The following is a 22,254-nucleotide window of genomic DNA, read 5'->3' as shown; positions in this document are numbered from 1 at the left end:
CAATCTGCAATCTTCATATGAAGCCAAATCTATAGCAAGCAAAATGCTGTCTACAGACAGAGTGCATTTCTGGCTGCTTGTGGGACTTAATTATATCTTAATGCAGCTGCTGTCCTAAGGCCATAATTCATCCAAGACAGAAGATGCAGCACTTCTTAGAACAAGCCCCACTGGTCAAGGCAAAAATTAAGGGGGAGGAGGAGTGTAGAGTGATTGAAAGAGTACCTGCTGCCTGTCTGAATGAGTGAATAAAACATGAATGTGTGAGCAACTGTCAAAATGAATGAATATCTTTGAACACAATATTGTGGAGGAGTTAGGGGAAAAGGTTTGTTTTTCATGGATAACACTAAGATCTGCAACAAAGTGGACATACATACCTGGAGGAATAGATGGTATGAGAAGCAATCGAAGAAGGCTTTAGGAGTGGCAGCTAAGATTCATACTAAAAAATGCAATTATGCATTTGGTGTGCAGAAAGCTGATAAGAGTGGTAAATGAAAGAGGGTGAGCTACTTATGTTGACAGAGGAGGAAAGAGTGATTTATATCCAATGATTTCAAAGTATGCAGAGTGGCATGGTGGTGGCCAGAGCCGGAAGGCTAGGGTGCATATAGGGAAGCATAGTTAATATAAGAAAGGAAGTGTTGCGGGCGCGGTTGTCGTAAGCGGGTGGTGAGCCCTTGGGCCACGGCAGGACTCAAGGAGGAGCCCCAAGCCACACCGTGGGAGGTGAGCTGAGCAGGCATGGTGAGCCAGGCAGGCAGGAACAGAAGCAGGGAGTCCGACCCTCAGCCGGACCTGCATGCCCATGGTAGCCAACACGGGGAAGTTGACTAATAAACGGTCCTCCGACTGTTCCCGGCCCTTTCGGACCTGCCGCTGGGAACGGCAATGGGCAGCAGGCCGGACAGAGGCGAGGGCAGACAGAGTCCTTACACTGAGGACGTGAGACGAGGGCTGAAGCAGACATCCAAGAGAGGCTGAAGCAAGACACTGGAGACATCAGGGCAAGGGCTGAAGCGAGACATAGGAAAGATCCAGGCGAGCAGGAACTCCGATGCTGGGATACTGACATCCGAAGCCCCTCGGCTGGCAGGAACAGAAGCTCAAGAGCCCGTGGGACGAATCCCTCCTGTTGGCCACTCCAGGGCCCAACAGGACAGAAGGCTCAGGAACCAGACGAGGACGTAGGTCAAGGCAGAGACGCGAAGACATCAGGGCAAGGGCTGAAGCAAGACATTGTAGACAAGGCAGGTGCAGACATTGCAGACAAGGCTGGACGGAAACATGGCACTGTCCATCAGGGCGCCCTACTCAGCCAGCACAGCTAGACTGGTCACGGACCACCCCGTCCCAGACGCGCCCTACACAGCCCAGGAAGGCTGGTCGCGGACCACGCTGAGGAAAGGAGGGTGCAGGGAAACTCCAGGCGAACAGGAACTCCGATGCTAGGATACTGACATCCGAAGCCCTTACGGCTGGCAGGAACAGGAACAGACATCTAGGCACGGTCAGAAACAGACATCGAGACAAGGTACCATCTAGACACGGCAGACCACGGAGGACCTGGATCGGGAGAGGCCACAGACAACTGTGTAACCCAATCCGAAGGCCTGGACTGGAACAGACATCAAAACAGGACAAGGCACCATCAACACAGGCAAGACCACGGAGGACCTGGATCGGGAAAGGCCACAGACAACTGTGTAACCCAATCCGAAGGCAAACAGGAACTAACAAGCAAGTCCTTATATACTGGAGGTTGTAGGCAACTCCCTGGGAGGAGTTAGACAGGACCGCCCCTTGCTGGCCCTATAACTGGGGAAGAGAGCTGCAGGCCAGCCCCTAGAGAAACGGGCGTGGCTGGAAGCAGGAAGTCCAAACACAGGCACGACGCCACAGGAACAGCTAGGCCTCTCAGGCCCTGGAGCAAGTCCCGGATGGAACACAGGCGAGGCCCTGGCTTCAAAGCGGCCTCTGGAGGAAGGTAAGATACCTCCTGTAGCGCAGCAACAGGGGGGATCGCAACAGGAAGTAATTATGCCACTGGTGAAACCTCAGCTGGAGAACTATGTCCAGTTCTGGAGGCCTTACCTCCAGAAGGATATAGACAGAGTAAAGGTAGTCCAGAAAAGGGCTACCAAACTGGTGCAAGATCTGCATCTAAAGCCCTATAAGATGAGACTTAAAGATCTAAATATGTATACCCTAGAATAGGGATGGACAAACTTTTTCTCCAGTGGGCCAAGTGTGACTCTTTCCTGCAATATGGGCTGAGAGTGGGTCCCCCTCATAGCTCCTATTGAGGTGGAATTCTTGCAGAATACAATGTACTCTTCAGTAGAGCTGTGTCTCTGCAAAAAAAACAAACAAAAACATAAAAAGACAAAATAAAAAAGGGAAAAAAGCAATATAAATAAATACAACTAGACCACAAATAGACAAAAAAAAAATAGACAAAAAATTAAAAGGAAAATAGGGTTTAGCTGTTTCTGAAGCAGACACTCAGCAGCCGAGTGTAGGGGCTGCTTTTGCTAAGACGCCTTTGATGAGCCCTGGAGGCGGAGTCACTGGGGCTGGTAAGGAGCAATTACCGAGCCCCTTGACCCTCGAAACAACTTTGAGCCCGGGGGCTCCAACAACGCCGGATCCTCTATCTGGTAGAGAGGAAGAATTAATTTCTGAAAGACAACTGATATTGGACAATCCATTTACTCCTGGACTCCAGAGAAGAGCAGAGGGTTTGTCTGTCTCTTTGGAGAACCCGGTTACACCGGGTTCCAGGAACCAAGAAGATAAAGCAATACAACGCTTGGAACATCGAGGAGAAGGCTCAATGGAGGTAGGAAATGAGAATGGAAATTTCTTGGTGACTTGCTCAACTCCTACTTTAGCACCTTCCCTGGAAGAAATTAGGAATATATTGATTTCAATGCAAAACTCTATTAACACCTTGACTGTAACGGTACAAGAGGCAATTATGAAGTCACACAAAATGGAGGAGAAGAAAGATAATCTGGAAAAGTGTTTTAATCTGATAGAAGGAAAAATGAAAGATATGAAAAAGATCCAAGTAAATTTAATTACATCCGAGAAGACGCATGAGAATAAATTGGAGACATTTGAAAATCAAATGAAAAGGGCAAATTTGAGAATATTAAAATTCCCTAAAATCGAGGATGATGTCACCGAAGGATCTTTTCAAAAGTTATTTGCTTAATATCTTAAAACATTCAGAAGATAATCTCCCAGTAATATCGAGGGTTTATTATTTGCCTCAATACTTGTCAACTGAAAATAATACCAATCAGCAATCAAGTCAGCAAGATATAAATACAGATTTAAATCTGACTGAATTTTTGGAGAAATCCTTTGAGTCTGATATAAATACAAGATCAACACTTTTGATTAAATTTTCATGTATAACAGAAAGAGATAATTTGTTAAGATCCTATCTAAGATTTCAAAAGCTGAAATTTTATGGACAGCCGGTACAAATTTTTCTGGATATTGCAAAAATTACTCAATTGAAAAGGAAAACGTTTCTTATAATGAGGGAAGAAGCCATTGAACATGGAGCAAAGTTTATTTTGCGCTTTCCTTGTAGATGTATATTATCCTTTAAGGATTCTAAATATGTCTTTAATGAACCTGAGCAACTATGTTTGTATTTAGACTCACATTCTCAATCTTAGGAAAACTCCGTATAGTAGTTAAGACTTAGAAATGTTGGGCATAACTCACAGCAAGACTTAAAATTTTGTATTAGTTATTTCCTAGAAGTATTGCTCCTGTTTCTTCTTGGTCTCCCTCAGATTTCCTTAAGATTTATTCAATATGAGTATAGACCAAATCATGGAAAATTTCCTGTTGTATATCTTGAATGATATTATATTTTGTTTTGACTTGGAGTACACATATTGTAATATGATTTCTTGTAATAATTGTTTAAAATTTAATAAAATATAAATTTAAAAAAAAAAGGAAAACAGCTAGAAATAAAAGAGAGGAAAATAACTCCAAAACAAAACTTCCATGACCTGGTTCCTGCCTGTGCATGCACACTGTGGTGCTCACTTGGCGTTTGTTGCTTCCCTCTTGGCAGCCCGATCCAGAGGACGAAGACTCTGAGATGCCTGCAAGATCTGGGGCTGAGAATGGGCAAGAAGACATCAGAGAGCCTACCTGTATTCTTGCTGGGCAGTGGCAGCTGAAGGTGAAGGAAAGCTCTCATCTGACACGACAGGAGAAGGCTGTGTCCCCCCCCCCCCCCCCCCCTGCACCTCCTTCCTGTCAGCTCCACAATCAGCTAATCTTTGTAATCAGCACAAATGCAGGAATTGGGCTCATGGCGATAAAAATAAAAGGTAAGACAGCTGTTTTTCCTGATCGTGGGACCGGCTTTCTCCTTTCATGCCAGATCTGAAAGAGGCTGAGTAAACTACAGGCCAGAGAAAAAGCATCCTGTGGCCAGTTTTGCCCCATAGGCCATAGTTTGCTCACCTCTGCTTAGAAGAAAAGAGAGACAGGAGAGATATGATAGAAATATAGTGCCATCTTACCTTGCACTTCATGCCTGTCACAAAAGTGCAGCTGGTACACTGTTGATTTGCTGCTTTTGAGATCTCTGCAGCCCTTCCCAGCATATCTGCTTCAGCCTGTCATTTCTTTATGGGACTGCACTATGCCTCAGAACACATGACTCTGATAGCCAATGGAGTGCAGGAGAAGATTTGAACATTGAGAAAGATGAGATAATAAAGATTTCAAACCTGCCCCAGATTTTTGGGGGAGCAGTTGGAGAGAGAAAGAGTAGGACAGCAGAAGTGCTGCCTGCAACTCTGCCCTTTAGGCCTACTGTCCCAGGATTGCAGGAATTTAAACAGTGAATATCCCAGTGAGACTGGACAGCAGAAGATTAATGGACGGCTTGGGAAGAGACTAGCTGTAACTCACTAGGATTATAACACCAATTCTCTACTAATGGAGAAATTACTTACCTGATAATTTCGTTTTCCTTAGTGTAGACAGATGGACTCAGGACCAATGGGTATAGTGTACTCCTGCTAGCAGTTGGAGACGGATCAGATTTCAATCTGACGTCAGCCCCTAGTACATATACCCCTGCAGGAAGTGCAGCTCTTCAGTATTCTTCCTTGAAAAGCAAGCATTGTGGATATATGTGTGACTGACTGATTGATTAACTTAATATGGTTAACTTAAATAACTTTGTTAGAACGTTAAAAACTTGATTAACTTGAACTGGTTGATTGACTATAGCTGGAGACCGCCAGTGTACTCAACTGGAAAGCGTCGACACTCAGCAGAGTGGATGCCCTAGGTAAATGAAAACATGGCTTACCCTTGATTTGTTGAAAAACCATGTATAACGGCAACCAAGGGTGGGATGCTGAGTCCATCTGTCTACACTAAGGAAAACGAAATTATCAGGTAAGTAATTTCTCCATTTCCTAGCGTGTAGCAGATGGACTCAGGACCAATGGGATGTATAAAAGCTACTCCCGAACTGGGTGGGAGGCTGCCCGTGGCCCACTTAGGATTGCCCTTGCAAATGCTGTGTCCTCCCGAGCCTGAACATCCAGACAGTAGAATCTGGAGAAGGTATGGATGGAGGACCATGTTGCCGCCCTGCAGATCTCGGCAGGTGACAGCATTCTAGTTTCTGCCCAGGAAACTGCCTGGGCTCTGGTAGAATGGGCCTTGACCTGTAGAGGTGGTGGTTTTCCCGCTTCTACGTAGGCTGCCTTGATGACTTCCTTGATCCAGCGGGCAATGGTTGCCCGTGAGGCCGCTTCCCCTTGCCTCTTCCCGCTGTGAAGGACGAAAAGGTGGTCCATCTTTCGTACTGGTTCCGACATTTCCAGGTATCTGGATAGGAGTCTGCCGATGTCGAGATGGCGTAGACTACGGGCTTCTTCCGACTTCTTCAAGCTGTCCATCGTAGGTAGTGAGATGGTTTTGTTAAGGTGGAAGTGTGAGACCACTTTGGGGAGGAAGGAGGGAACCGTGCATAGCTGAATGGTCCCCGGGGTGAGTCTGAGGAACGGCTCATGGCAGGACAGTGCCTGTAGCTCTGAGATGCGACGGGCCAAACACACGGCCAGCAAGAACACCGTCTTTAAGGTTAACAGACGGAGGGACAGGCCTCGGAGGGGTCTGAAGGCGGATCCCGCTAGGAACTCCAAGACGAGGTTGAGGATCCACAGGGGCACTGGCCACTTTAGTGGTGGGCGAATGTGTTTGACTCCTTTCAGGAAGCGTGATACATCTGGGTGCGAGGCTATGCTGTCGTCCTCGCTCCTGGAGCCGTAGCATGACAATGCGGCTACCTGTACCTTGATGGAGTTGAGGGACAGGCCCTTCTGTAGTCCATTCTGTAAGAATTCCAGAATCACGGGAACTTTAGAGGAGCGTGGTTTGACGTTGTGGTCTTCGCATCAGGCCTCAAAGACTCTCCAGATCTTTATGTATGTTAGAGATGTGGAGAACTTGCGTGCTCGGAGGAGAGTATCTATTACTGCCACCGAGTATCCCCTCTTTCTTAGGCGGGCCCTCTCAATGGCCAGACCGTAAGAGAGAATTGAGCTGGATCCTCGTGGAGGATGGGACCTTGTTGTAGCAGGTCTCTGTGTGGAGGCAGGGGTAGTGGATTCCCTGCCAGTAGTCTTCTCATGTCTGCGTACCAGGGTCTTCTTGGCCAGTCCGGGGCCACCAGAAGAACTAGCCCCCTGTGTCGCTTAATCTTGTGAATGATTGCGCCCAGCAAGGGCCACGGAGGGAAGGCGTATAGCAGGGTCCCCGGTGGACAGGCCTGTACCAGGGCATCGATCCCCTGGGACTGCGGATCCCGCCTGCGGCTGAAGTATCTGGGTACTTGAGCGTTGGATCTGCTTGCTAGAAGGTCCATGTCTGGAGTCCCCCCACCGTTTCACTATCATCTTGAAGGCTGTGGGTGACAGCTTTCATTCTCCTGGGTTTAGACTTTCCCTGCTGAGGAAGTCTGCCGTGGTGTTGTCCTTCCCGGCGATGTGGACGGCGAAGATGTCCTGGAGATTTGCTTCCGCCCAAGCCATCAGAGGGTCTATTTCTAAGGACACCTGTTGGCTTCTGGTTCCGCCCTGCCGGTTGATGTAGGCCACCATCGTGGCATTGTCCGACATCACTCTGACTGCTTTGTCTCGAAGTCTGTGGGCGAACCGCAGGCAGGCTAATCTGACCACCCGTGCTTCTCGGTGGTTGATGTTCCACCCCGCCTCTTCTTCGTTCCACCCTGCTCACCAAGATGCCGTGTAGACTGGCATCTTGGTGAGCAGGGTCCAGGTTGGGGAGGATAGTCTTGATCCCCGGCTCATGTGGCTGATCTGTAGCCACCACTGTAGCTGGGTCCGGACTCTGGCCGGTAGTGGTAGACGTACGGTGTAGTTCTGGGATCGTGGACTCCACTGTGATAGAAGTGAGCGTTGCAGGGGCCTCATGTGGGCTCGCGCCCATGGCACCACTTCCAGTGTGGATGCCATTAGTCCGAGGACTTGCAGGTAATCCCATGCTGTGGGACGGGAGGCGCTCAGCAAGGTCTGGAGCCGGTTCCACAGCTTTGATCTCCTCGTAGGGGTCAGGCTGACCTTGTCTTCCTTGGTGTCGAATCGGACTCCTAGGTATTCCAGCGACTGCAAGGGCTGTAGGGAGCTCTTGTTTGTGTTGACTACCCAACCTAGGCTTTCCAGTAGAGTTATGACTCTGCTGGTTGCTTGATGGCTTTCCTCCGGTGATTTTGCTCTGATCAGCCAATTGTCCAGGTAGGGATGAACGAGGATTCCTTCCTTCCTGAGTGTTGCCACCACCACTACTATTACCTTGGTGAACGTCTGGGGTGCAGTGGCTAACCCGAAGGGTAGTGCCCGGAACTGGTAGTGATGATTCAGGACCTTGAAGCGTAGGTAGCGCTGGTGTTCCTGATGAATTGGGATGTGTAGGTAGGCCTCCGACAGGTCCAGGGATGTGAGGAACTCTCCTGGTTGTATTGCGCATATGACTGATCTTAGGGTTTCCATGCGGAAGCGTGGGATCCTTAGGTGTCGGTTGACCGACTTGAGGTCCAGGATGGGTCTGAATGTACCTTCTTTCTTGGGTACGATAAAGTAGATGGAGTAATGTCCAGTATTTATTTCCCGTGTAGGTACCGGGGTTATGGCCTCGAGAGCCAGAAGTCTGGTCAGTGTAGCTTCCACTGCCGCCCTCTTGTGGAGGTCGTGGCAGGGAGATTCTACGAACTTGTCCGGAGGGGTTCGAAAGAAGTCCAGGTAGTACCCCTCTCGAGATGGCTAGGACCCACTTGTCTGAAGTTATCTCGACCCATCTGTGGTAGAATAGGGTTAGCCTGCCCCCTATGGCTTCTTCCCTTGGATGGGTCGGCTGAATCTCATTGTGGGGTGCGGCTGGGGCCTGGACCCGAGCTGGTTCCCCTCTTGCTGGGCTTGTTCCATAAGGACTGGTTCCTGCCCATAGGGCGGGGCGCTTGATAGTTGCTCTTGTAAAGGTTGAAGCGCTGTGAGCTTCTGCTTCTGGAGGACCTGGGGAAGGGACGCTGGTTTCTCTTCGTCTTGTCTTCCGGCAGGTGAGGTAATGGGGAGTCGCCCCATTTGTTGGCCAGTTTTTCTAGTTCGCTGCCAAAGAGGAGGGATCCTTTGAAGGGCAGTCTCGTGAGGCGTGTCTTGGAGGAGGCGTCAGCCGACCAATTTCGAAGCCAGAGTTGTCTCCTGGCTGCCACTGTAGACGACACTCCTCTGGCTGCTGTGCGCATTAGATCGGAAGCTGCGTCAGTGAGGAATGATAGTGCCGATTCCATGTCTTCTCCCGGGGTGTTGTTCCTGGCTTGGGATAAACAGCACCGTGTCACCACGGTGCAGCAGGCCGCAATCTGCAGGGACATGGCTGCCACCTCAAATGATTGTTTTAGTATGGCTTCCAGGCGCCGGTCGTGGGCACCCTTGAGCGCCGCTCCTCCCTCCACTGGGATGGTAGTGCGCTTAGTGACCACGCAGATTATGACGTCTACTCTAGGGCACGCCAGAAGTTCCTTGGTCGCTGGGTCCAGGGGGTACATGGCCGACAAGGCTCGACCTCCTTTGAATGAGGACTCCGGAGCATTCCATTCCAGGTCAATTAGCTGTTGTGCCGCCTGTAAGAGAGGAAAATGGCGAGACGTCTGTCGAAGGCCCTCCAGCAGGGGGGCGTAGTCTACGCGTGCCTTGGCCCGGGATAGTGAGCTCCGATAGGCATTGGGATACAAGGTCCGGAAGCTCATCCTTTGTGAAGAAGCGTCTCATGGTTCGATGTGGCTCCGTCCCCGAGGGGAGTTCCCCCTCCTCAAGACTTCCTCTTCGGAGAAATCCGTGTCCCGTAGGTGGGGCTTCTGGGTGGTGGGAGCCTGTGCCTAGGCCTCGAGGGTCCTGGGGCATGAGGGTCTTCCGGTAGCGCATATGGCTGGTCCACCCGGGGTTCAGTTTGCATTTTGACAAAGGCGTGAATCCCCTTAAACAACTCCACCCAAGAGATCGACACTGGGTCTAAGTTGAGGGGCGCCGGTTCCCTGGGGGTCACCGTCTGTGGGGTGGATTCACTGGGGCCTGCTAGGTCCAGGGTGCTCCCTGAGGAGCTAGCACTGGGCCCTGGGTGAGGCTGGCCCTGACCTGGATCTCCCAGGGCCTCTTCACAGTGTGCGCATAGCGAGTCGGCTTCCTCGCTCTGTGCGGCTCTGATGTGGCATGCTGGGCAGAGGCCTTGAGCTTTTATTCCTGTTTCTGGAGGTGCCATTTCTGTGGACGTGTAAGCTCCTATGCGCTCCATTGCATCTGATATGTGCGCCTAGCCGTAGATGTGCGCCTTGTTCTGTGCGCGCAACTTATGTGCGTAAGGTTTTATGTGCGCCTAAGATTATGCACACAAGTAATTTTGTGCGCTTAGCTTAATTTGTGCGCTCGGATTGGACGGCGAGCGGCGCGGCAAACAGGGCCAAGATGGCGACGGCGAGCATGCGGGCAATATGGCGACCTCCTCGGAGGATCTCCACGTGGGCAGACCCTGGAACGGCCGGTGGCACAGGTTCCGATTGCCGATCTGTGCTCCTCCTCGATCTTCGGAGACCGGCTTAAAGTAGAAGATTTCCACCTTACCTTGTCTTCGGCACTTCCCGGTTTCGCTCCGGGTGGTCTCCGGCTGCGGGGGGAGAGGGCAAATACCTTCACCGCCGTGCTCGAGGGGTGCACCCGCTGCCTCTCAGCCGCGCCCGGGATCGGGGGCTAAGTCCTCGCCGCGATTCGGCCGCCGGACCGAGGCTGCCTCTACGCCGCGCCCGAGGATTCGGGGGCTAGGTCCCTGCTGAGAATCAGTCACCGGATCGAGGCTCACCTCCGAGGGACCACAGAAATTTTTGTTCTTTAATTTTGGTCTAACGCTCTCAGAGCGTGCAGATAGTCCCTAACTGCTATGGAGAGGGAAAATACTGAAGAGCTGCACTTCCTGCAGGGGTATTTGTACTAGGGGCTGACGTCAGATTGAAATCTGATCCGTCTCCAACTGCTAGCAGGAGTACACTATACCCATTGGTTCTGAGTCCATATGCTACACGCTAGGAAATATGACATTTTCCGTTTTATTCACCATTCCCTTCCTAATAAATCCTAACATTATTTGCTTTTTTGACTGCCGTAGCATACTGAGCAGACGATTTCAATGTATTATCCACTATGACGCCTAGATCTCTTTCCTCCTAATACGGAACATAACATCGTGTAACTAACTATAGCAAGGGTTATTTTTCCCTATATGCATCACCTTGCACTTGTCCACATTACATTTCATATGCCATTTCGATGCCCAGTTTTCCAGTCTCACAAGTTCTTCCTGCAATTTATCACAATCTGCTTGTGATTTAAGTACTCTGAACAATTTTGTATCATCTGCAAATTTGATTACCTCACTCGTCGTATTTCTTTCCAGATCATTTATAAATATACTAGCCGTTAAGCCCGTAACAACGGGCTCGGTCCGTTTCCTTCCCACACCCTCCCCCTCATTCTCCCTCCTCCTTCACTCTCTCCCCCCCTCCCTCTCCTCCCTCTCCCCTTCCCTCCCACCCCCCTCTCCCTCTCCTCCCCCTCACCTCCTCTCTCCCTCCCCCTCTCTCTCACCTTCCCCTCCCTCTCTCACCTTCCCCTCCCTCTCTCGATCCCCTCCCCTTTACGATCGTCCACAACCGGCAGATCTCGGGGGGGGGTCCCGCGCGCGCGCGGCGCCGCTGCTTCTCCTCCCGCTCCTGCTTCGCGGCCGCCGCCGCTCCTGCGGCCCCACCGCCATTTTTTTTTTCCGGGCACGCACGGCTCTGACCAACGTGCTGGCCCGCACATGCGCGGTAGAGCTGCTCTCTACTGCGCATTTGCGGGCCGTCGGTCAGAGCCCATTTATAAGGTAGATTGTTGTTGCTGTTGTGGCTGAGAGCAGCTGCTAGATCCCTGTGCTGTTTACTGCAGCATAGGTGCAGAGGATACAAGTCCCATAGACTGGAGGAAAGACCACTACTCAGAGTTGTTTGGGGAGTGTGAAAAACCATTCTTCTACAAATGCCAGGGAATAGGTCTGACCCTCGCCCTTGTATAAATCAGGGAGCCATCAGACTATACGCCAATGACAGCCATCACCACATTAAAAGCAGAGTTATCCAACTTCATCAGAAGTTAATCCCTTCTCCCACCACTATACCCCAGGGATAGAAAGAGGCATCCCTTTGCACATCCCTGTTGAACTCTTCACATGCTTCATTATTGCCTGTTGCTCTCATAAGAACATAAAAAATGCCATATTGTGTCAGATAAAAGGTTCACCAGTAATTTGTCTCTGACAGTAGCAAATCCAGGTCAGAAGTACCTGGCAGGATCCCAAAGAATAGATCATAAGAACATGCCATACTGGGTCAGACCAAGGGTCCATCAAGCCCAGCATCCTATTTCCAACTGGCCAATCCAGGCCACATGAACCTGGCAAGCACCCAAAAACCAAATCTATTCCATGCTACCGCTGCTAGCAATAGAAGTGGCTACTATCCAAGTCAACTTAATTAATAGCAGGTAATGGACTTCTTCTCCAAGAACTTATCCAATCCTTTTTTAAACCCAGCTACACTAACTGCACTAACCACATCTTCTGGCAACAAATTCCAGAGTTTAATTGTGCGTTGAGTGAAAAAGAACTTTTTCCGATTAGTTTTAAATGTGCCACATGCTAACTTCATGGAGTGCCCCCTAATCTTTCTATTATCTGAAAGAGTAAAAAACCGATTCACATCTACCCGTTCTAGACCTCTCATAATTTTAAACACCTCTATCATATCCCCCCTCAGCCGTCTCTTCTCTAAGCTGAAAAGTCCTAACCTCTTTAGTCTTTCCTATTAGGGGAGATGTTCCATTCCCTTTATCATTTTGGTTGCCCTTCTCTGTACCTTCTCCATCGCAATTATATCTTTTTTGAGATGCGGCGACCAGAATTGTACACAGTATTCAAGGTGCAGTCTCACCATGGAGCGATACAGAGGCATTATGAATTTTTCTGTTTTATTCACCATTCCCTTCCTAATAATTCCTGTTTGCTTTTTTGAGTGCTGCAGCACACTGAACCGACGATTTCAATGTGTTATCCACTATGACGCCTAGATCTCTTTCTTGGGTAGTAGCACCTAATATGGAACCTAACATTGTGTAACTATAGCATGGGTTATTTTTCCCTATATGCATCACCTTGCACTTGTCCACATTAAATTTCATCTGCCATTTTGATGCCCAATTTTCCAGTCTCACAAGGTCTTCCTGCAATTTATCACAATCTGCTTGTGATTTAACTACTCTGAACAATTTTGTATCATCTACAAATTTGATTACCTCACTTGTCGTATTTCTTTCCAGATCATTTATAAATATATTGAAAAGTAAGGGTCCCAATACAGATCCCTGAGGCATTCCACTGCCCACACCCTTCCACTGAGAAAATTGTCCATTTAATCCTACTCCCTGTTTCCTGTTTTTTAGCCAGTTTGCAATCCATAAAAGGACATCGCCACCTATCCCATGACTTTTTATTTTTCCTAGAAGCCTCTCATGAGGAACTTTGTCAAATGCCTTCTGAAAATCCAAGTACACTACATCTACCGGTTCACCTTTATCCACATGTTTATTAACTCCTTCAAAAAAGTGAAGCAGATTTGTGAGGCAAGACTTGCCTTGGGTAAAGCCATGCTGACTTTGTTCCATTAAACCATGTCTTTCTATATGTTCTGTGATTTTGATATTTAGAATACTTTCCACTATTTTTCCTGGCACTGAAGTCAGGCTAACCGGTCTGTAGTTTCCCGGATTGCCCCTAGAGCCCTTTTTAAATATGGGGGTTACATTAGTTATCCTCCAGTCTTCAGGTACAATGGATGATTTTAATGACAGGTTACAAATTTTTACTAATAGGTCTGAAATTTCATTTTTTAGTTCCTTCAGAACTCTGGGGTGTATACCATCCGGTCCAGGTGATTTACTACTCTTTAGTTTGTCAATCAGGTCTACCACGTCTTCTAGGTTCACCATGATTTGGTTTAGTCCATCTGAATCATTACCCATGAAAATCTTCTCCAGTTCGGGTACCTCCCCAACATCCTCTTCAGTAAACACCGAAGAAAATAAATCATTTAATCTTTCCGCGATGGCCTTATCTTCTCTAAGTGCCCCTTTAACCCCTCGATCATCTAACGGTCCAACTGACTCCCTCACAGGCTTTCTGCTTCGGATATATTTTAAAAGGTTTTTACTGTGAGTTTTTGCTTCTACGGCCAACTTCTTTTCAAATTCTCTCTTAGCCTGTCTTATCAATGTCTTACATTTAACTTGCCAACGTTTATGCATTATCCTATTTTCTTCTGTTGGATCCTTCTTCCAATTTTTGAATGAAGATCTTTTGTCTAAAATAGCTTCTTTCACCTCCCCTTTTAACCATGCCGGTAATCATTTTGCCTTCTTTCCACCTTTCTTAATGTATGGAATACATCTGGATTGTGCTTCTAGGATGGTATTTTTTAACAATGACCACGCCTCTTGCACACTTTTTACTTTTGTAGCTGCTCCTTTCAGTTTTTTTCTATTTTTCTCATTTTATCAAAGTTTCCCTTTTTACTCATAACCAGAGATATGCAATGCTTTATCAAATCTAAATGGCTAATAATGATTTATAGACTTTTCCTCTAGGAACTTGTCTAAACCTTTTTTAAACCCAGCTATGCCAACTGCTATCACCACATCCTCTGGCAACACATTCCACAGTTTAATGTGTGCTGAGTGAAAAAATACTTTTTCTGATTTGTTTTAAAAGTGCTACCTATTAGCTTCATGGAGTGTCCCCTAGTTCTTGTATTATTTGAAAGGGTAAATATCTGATCTTTGTTTACCCATTCCACCCAACTCAAGGTTTTATATTTCTCTATCATATCTCCTCTCATCCGTCTCTTCCCCAGGCTGAAGAGCCCATATCTGTTTAGCTTTTCCTTATGGGGAACCATTCCATTCCCTTTATCATTTTGGGTGCCCTTCTCTGTAACATTTCTAGTTCAGTTATATATTTTTGGAACTGGAGTGACCAGACTGCACACACAACTCAGGGTGCAGATGAATTATGGATCAATAAAGAAGTTTTATGTCCTCCATTTTAATCTCCATACCTTTTCTAATAATACCTAACAATCTATTTGCTTTTTTGACTGTCAGCATTCACTAGGTTGAGGAATTCTAAGTTTCCTCCACAATGATTCCAAAATCCTATTCTTGTGTGGTGACACCTAATATGGAACCCAGCATCATGTACCTATAGTTTGGATTATTTTACCCTATATGTATCACTTTGTACTTGTCCACATTAAATTGCATTTGCCATTTAGACATCCAATCCCCCCAGTCTTGCAATTTTTTGCAATCGGTTTATGATCTAACAACTTTGAATAATTTGGTGTCATCTACAAATGTCATTACCTCATTCATTGTTCTCTTTTCCAGATCATTTATAAATATATTAAAAAGCACTGGTCCAGTACAGATCCCTGGAGCACTCCACTATTTACCTTTCTGCACTGAGAGGAATTATCCTTCAGTCCTATTCTCTGTTTCCTACCCTTTAGCCGGGTACCAGTCCACAAAACATTGCCTGCATGACTTAATGTCCTGATGAATCTCTGGTGGTGCACAGGCCACGAGACAGCAGTGGCATCAGCGACCTCCAGGCCGCAAGGAGAGACAGAAGCAATGGCGGCAATGATATCGGCAGCTTCTGGGCCGCAAGGAGAGGCTGGCGATAGTGTTCCCACTGCACGGAGAAAGGCGGCATCAATGGCGGATCCCCTGCCGTAGTGAGACAGGCTTGGTGGCGGCCATAGAGGAGGAAAAATCTAGGAGAGAAAGAAAAGGGGCATTAGCATTTTCTGAAACACATAATATTGCCAGAAATCAATGAGCAGGTGCTGATGCAATATTTTTGCAGGTTGGACAGTCAACACAAGGGGACCCTATTCATGCTTCTCCTCTATGAAGAGGGATGCAAAAAAGCCAGGATTATAAAGACAAAAGCAAGCCCCCCCCCACACACACACACATAAGATAATGCATCCTAAAGAAGAGCAAGGCAACACTTCTGGGAAGGAATATTTTGTGGAGCCAGGCCACTGCATCAGTAACCTTATTATTAGGATAACAAAAGGAAAAGTTAGAACATAAGACAATCAAAATTAAAATGTTCAGACAATTCAAACATAAAAGGAATAAACAAACACATGGGCTTTTTCTAACTCGCTACCAGACATAATTCAGCTGCTTCTTAATTAAGCTGCTACCTCCTCTTCCTCCTCCCTACTTTCCACTTCACAACTCCAGTCTAATGTAGCATGTGATTGATTCATTTGTATATTCAAACATCCTCCTCTTCTTTATCCAGCTCATTTGGGGGATTATTTATTAAAAAGAGTATTAAAAATGTGTTTTTCTTCCTCCCTCATGAATGCAGGATTTAAAATCCCAGACCTGCAGGCCCTAATGGTGGAGGCGGACTTGGACATTGTTGCTGTCAGGGAGACGTGGTTCTCGGATTCTTATGATCGGGATACGGCCATACCAGGATATAACTTATTAAGGACAGAGAGGACAGAAAAGGGGGAGAAGTAGCATTTTGAAATTCAGGAAGTAGCTATTCTGGATGATGCTGAGGACCCAACAGTCTGATGTAATCTGTTGCCATGCTGATGCAAAAGAAATAAGTTGGCTGCCTATGGCTTATGGTAGCTATGGTTGCGGATGGATCAAAAAGACGGTTGGGTCTTGGGAGCAGCGGCTGGGGGTGGTTTGGGCGTACACTGCATGCAGGGTCTGCCCTGTTGAGGTTGTGTCTGAGCAGTTGAGACCTCTGGGCTACATAGGATGGAGGACGGTATGGCAGGTATGGCTTGTAAGAGCTCCGAGGATAGAAAGGCCTTCTGTAGGAGGGACAATAGCATCTTGAGGAAGACTGATCTTGGAAGAAGGTAAGAGAGGATACTGCCACACTCTGTTCTTTAAGTTAAGACACCATCTTGCAAAGCTTATCACTGAATAAGTTATCTCCCTTGCAGGGGAGATCGGCAAGTTTTCCATGTACATCTTCGCGGATCGCACTTGCCCTCAACCATGGTATGTGTCGTGCTGCAATAGCGGCTGCAGATTTACGGGACGATACATCAAAGACTTCATAGACAGTGCATAAAAGGTGAGGTAGGCCTTCTTCTAAATCAGTCACCAAATGCTTGCGCTGGTCTGACCCTGATGGCTGGTCTTCCTCAGATTTTAGAAGTTGGAGGCATTCATAGAGATACTGAGTAATATAAAACTGGTGATGCTGCACCTTAGCATTGATCCCTGGAATACATTTTGCTCGAAGTCATCTAGGTAACGATTCTCTTTGCTTGATGGAGTATTTGAGTACAATCGTGCGTTTCTGGCCTTTTTCATAGCAGATTCCACAACAATGGAGGCGTGCGGAAGCTGTACTGCAGCAAAGTGCTGAGATTTTCGCATTTGAAATTCAGTTTCGTTATCCTGGACCCAAATATAGTTCTTAAAGGATTGAATCCCCATGGAAGCCCATATGCCAAGAAACCGGAGGCCCCTTCTCCGCCATCCCCCTGCTCCTCCACAGGGATATCTTCTGACCCTCCTGGTGGTTAGCCAGAGCCGCCATCTCCGCCTGAAGACCTCACTTACCCCAAATTTGTAGAGAAACTGGCCTCCATATTAAACCTTGAAACCAAAAAGGTTCCTGACCCATGGTCTGAAGTGCACGACTTTCTTAAAATATTCAACATTCCAGCGGAGCCTACTGCGCTTCTGACTCACTTAGTGCTTGATATTTTAAGAAAGTCGTGCACTTCAGACCGTGGGTCAGGAACCTTTTTGGTTTCAAGGTTTAATATGGAGCCCAGTTTCTCTACAAATCTGGGGTAGGTGAGGTCTTCGGGCGGAGATGGCGGCTCTGGCTAACCACCAGGAGGGTCAGAAGATATCCCTGTGGAGGAGCAGGGGGATGGCAGAGAAGGGGCCTCCGGTTTCTTGGCATATGGGCTTCCATGGGGACTCAAGCCTTTAAGAACTATATTTGGGTCTAAGCGCGGAGAAGGAGATGTTCAGCGATCTGATTCTACCACAGAAATACTTGAGGGGGTTCTAGGCTGTTGGGCATGGACCACTGAATCAAGGTCTTGAGAAGCCCAGTGATCTGGGACAATGTTTGCAAGGCCATCCCTTTGAGTTCTTTAGAAGGCCTAGTTGTTGTTTCGGAGGGGGAGAGGGTCCAGTAAGGCAACTCTGAGAAGAGTGTCTAGAGGTGGAAAATGTCTTCCCTGAGTGACATGCCTGGTCACCCTGTGTGGCGGAGGCAGAGGAAGAAGAGTGCAGGGAGTGATGTTGGGTGTCCCTTTCTGAATCACCTGAATTGTCAAGTATTGGTAGTGATGAGGAGGCTACCCACTCCAGACTCTGAGGGGGCTTGGTGTCTTTTGGGGACTGATACCCTGTGTTCGACATGGTGGGTCTTTTTCTTTGCCTTGCCATGTTTTTCAATGGGGTGTATCGCCTGATGCAACATGTCACGCCGGGTGCGTCGGTGGATGCGTCAGAAGCATTGGGGCCTCTGCGGCCCGCATTAAGCGAGGCGGATGGGGCCGTGCATCGGCCAAAGCCCGACGCACTGGATCTTTGTTCTGGCTCGGCACGTCTCCCTGCACCGACGTAGGAAGTCCCAACACAGACAATGTATCTCAGTTCCAGGAAAAGCTTGAAGTCGGGTCTTTATGAGGCCTCTTGGGAGGGGGCTGCCCGACCTTACCTTCACCCTCCCGGTCTCTATGTGTGGAGAAGGGTTGAAGAGAGGAGGCTCTTTTGGTGTCCTTCATCTGTTTGTTTCCCTGGCCAGGGAAGACTGAGTTGAACATTATGGAGCATAGGACCCCGATGTATCCCAGACACTCTCCCTTAGGTGGGTTATTTTCATGGCCCGTTCTCTCTGGGCCCTGGGAGACATTTTCCCACAATTGTGCCAGGCTGCCATATCATGGTCGGCCCCGAGGCAGAGACAGCAAATGTTATGTCCATCGGTCGTGGACATAATTTTGCCACAACGGAAAATTTAATTCCGTGGGCCTTTGGGGCTATAGTGAGCACTGGAAAGTGCTGTTTGGCGCTGTCAATTGAGAGCAGACAGTGAAGAAGACAGGAGAAGAAGAAGCACATCCGAATCGCGCGCGGGAAAGAAAGAACTGACAGGAGACCGTTAACCATGTGGGAACAGCACCGCACAGGTGTGCAGCAGTAAACTTTGCTGCTAGAAGTTCCCGCCAAGAACTGCCAGGGGGCGCTCCCAGAAAGCATGGCTAATTCAGCCCTGCTTATCTGTGGAAAAAGTCAGGGTGAAGAAAGGATTGCCAAAGATATAAAGCGAGGTGACAAACATTTTTCAGATATATCAGAGAAAGGTCCAAAGTAATATAGTAAAATTGAAAGGTGACAAAGATCAATGTGTGGATAAAGATGAAGAAATGGCCGAAAAATTAAACAAATACTTCAGTTCAGTGTTCACTAGAGAAGACCCTGGAGAAGGACTCGCTAGTTAAAAAGACTGCATGAGGGTGGAGTAGACGAAACTCCGTTTACAGAACAGAATGTACGGGAGGTGCTAGGAAAACAAAGTAGACAGGTCCATGGGGCCGGATGAGGTACATCCCAGGATACTGAGGGAGCTCAGGGATGTGCTGGTGGGTCCGCTGAAGGACATGTTTGATAGTAGAGATGTGAATCAAAACCGGAATCGGTTCTGGTTTCGTGGACTATTGGGAAATTATTTTTCCCGCGGTCCAATTGTTGTTTTTTTGGTTTTTTTTTTAAATCGGCTGTGCCGAGCCGATAAACCAAAAACACAGCCCGACCCTTTAAAATTAGTTCTTTAGTATCCCCCTACCCTCCAGACCCCTCCAACCCGCCCCCCAAAATTTTTAAGTACCTGGTGGTCCAGTGGGGGTCCCGGGAGTGTTCTCCCGCTCTCGGGCCGTCAGTTGCCAGTAAACAAAATGGCGCCGATGGCCCTTTGCCCTTAGCATGTGACAGGGCCCCTGTCACATGCTAATTTTAAAGGGTCGGGCTGTGTTTTTGTAAGTGCCCTTTCTTCCCGCCCCCCCCCCCCCAATAACGATAAGAGAACCCACAAAATTAATCATGGGGTTTCCTATCGCTATCAGGGACCCCCCGTTATCTGACGAGATTGAAAATATCGTACGATAAACGATTCACATCCCTATTCGATAGAGCCCTGGTAATGGGAATGGTGCCGGTCCCGCTTCATAAGAGTGGGAGCAGAGAGGAGGTGGGAAACTTCAAGCCGGTTAGCCTCACCTCAGTGGTGGGAAAATTAATGGACACTCTGCTGAAGGAAAGGATAGTGAACTATCTACAATCCTGTAGATTGCCAAGGTCATAGCGTGGATTGCAACCTGGTTAACTGACAGGAGACAGCATGTAATGGTAAATGGAACCTACTCTCAAGAAAGAACAGTGTTAAGTGGAATGCCATAGCTATTGGTTTTGTGACTAATTCTGTTCAATATCTTTATGAGAGACCTGGCGGAAGGGATAGACGGTAAAGCTGGCTATTTGTGGATGATACTAAGATCTGCAACAGAGTGGACACATCTGAAGGAGCAGAGAGAATGAAAAATGATTTAAGAAAACTTGAAGAGTGTCAAAGATTTGGGAGCTGGGATTCAATGCCAAGAAGTACAGATTCATGCATCTGGGGTGCAGCAATCCAATAGAGCTTTCTCTGATGGGGGGGGTGAAAGACTAATGCGCAAGGACTGGGAGAGGGACCTTGGTGTGATAGTGTCCAATGATATGAAGATGGAGAAGCATTGTGAGACTGCGATAACTAAAGCCAGAAGAATGCTGGGTTGCATACATACAGGAATAACCAGTAAGAAAAAAGGGGTGATAATGCCCTTGTACAGGTCCTTGGTGAGGCCTCACCTGGAGTACTGCATTCAGTATTGGTGCCCTTATCTCAAAAAGGATAATGGCAGATTACAGGTGGTCCAAAGCAGAGCAACCAAAATGGTGAGGTGTCAGCATTGGAAGACTTATGAAGAAAGGCTGAAGGATCTGAATATGTACTCCCTGGAAGGAAGGAGGTGCAGGGGAGATATAATACAGAGCTTCAGATATCTGAAAGGTTTTAATGATGCACAATCATCAAACCTTTTCCGTTGGAAAGAAATCAATAGAACTAGGGGGTCATGAAATGAAACTACAGGAAGGACAACTTCAGGGAAAGGGTAGTGAATGCCTGGAATGCCCTTCTGGAAGAGGTGGTGAAGACGAAAACAGTCAAGGAATTCAAAGGGACATGGGATAAACACTGTGGATCCCTAAAGACTAGAGGTTGGAAATAAAAGAAAAGAGTGCATGAGGGTAACTTGCTGGTGTGACAGTTGCTACCCTTAACAATTAAGCCTTGATCCTGTTAATGCAACTCCATCATTGCGCTCTGCTTCAATGGCAGTGAGAAAAGGGGAATTGGATTCAGACAGCAAACAATGACGGCCCCGACTTTTACGGTTTGGGGAACAAATAAACATGGGGGTAACTAGTTGATGCGGAGCTTACTACCCTTTATCACTAAGCCCTATTCTATTGTTGCAACTCCAACATTGCTATCTGCTTTCACGGCAATGGTTAAAAGAAATTGGATTCAAATAGCATCTGAGGGCCCTGACTTTTACAGTCTGGTAAACTGATAAGCATGGGGGTAACCTGCAACGGTGTAGCAAATACTGGCATAAGCTTGCTTGTCAGATCATTTGGTCCTTTTCTGCCATCATTTCTGTTTCTATTAGTGAATGCTTTCCATTCTTCTCTGGGAGAAAGTTACTTGCATCTCTTGAGGTGTAGGTAACTATAAGGATTACTATGATCCACGTTAACCATTTTTATTGTTAATGAACTGCTTTGCATGTGATGCAGCTCATTAATTTTGGCCACATATTCTGCAAAATTTTGTAGTATCATTAATAATATTAATGCAAATATCATTAATAGTTCATCTTAGTGCTGCTTCGTAAATAGGTCCCTTTGTTCAGACCTGCATTTCTTGACCAGCTCCTGAAAACTGGTTAAGAAATGCATTTATCCAATAAAAAAGTTGCACAATCTATTTTGTTGTGCATTCAAGTGGAGTCACACTGTAATCACAATATTTTATCCAAAAATATAAAAAGGTGACCTGTTATAAAAATCTCCCCCAACCTCCCCCAACCTCTCTATTAATAGATCTTGCTCTCTTTAATGGGATCATTCTGTTTCCCGGACCCCAACACGTTTCCTGACTACAACGCAGTTGGATGGGAAATTAATACATCTTTTCTAACCAAATCTTCTTCTTTAGGGGCTTTCAAAGATTACGATTCATATAACTATCAATATTTTGCACCACTGACTAAACGTAACATGTATGGGATTCGTGCCTGTTTGGAGTTGCAGTAAGGACGGAAATATTGCCTATTAAAATCCTATAGTATACCCATCCTATTGCTTCTTGAGCAAGATGGCCGCCGGATGTGCCGCTAAGGAATCGCCGGCTAGCAGG

Source organism: Rhinatrema bivittatum, chromosome 5, assembly GCF_901001135.1.
Source record: "Rhinatrema bivittatum chromosome 5, aRhiBiv1.1, whole genome shotgun sequence".
In the NCBI taxonomy this organism is placed as follows: Eukaryota; Metazoa; Chordata; class Amphibia; order Gymnophiona; family Rhinatrematidae; genus Rhinatrema; species Rhinatrema bivittatum.
This window is presented reverse-complemented; position numbering follows the sequence as displayed.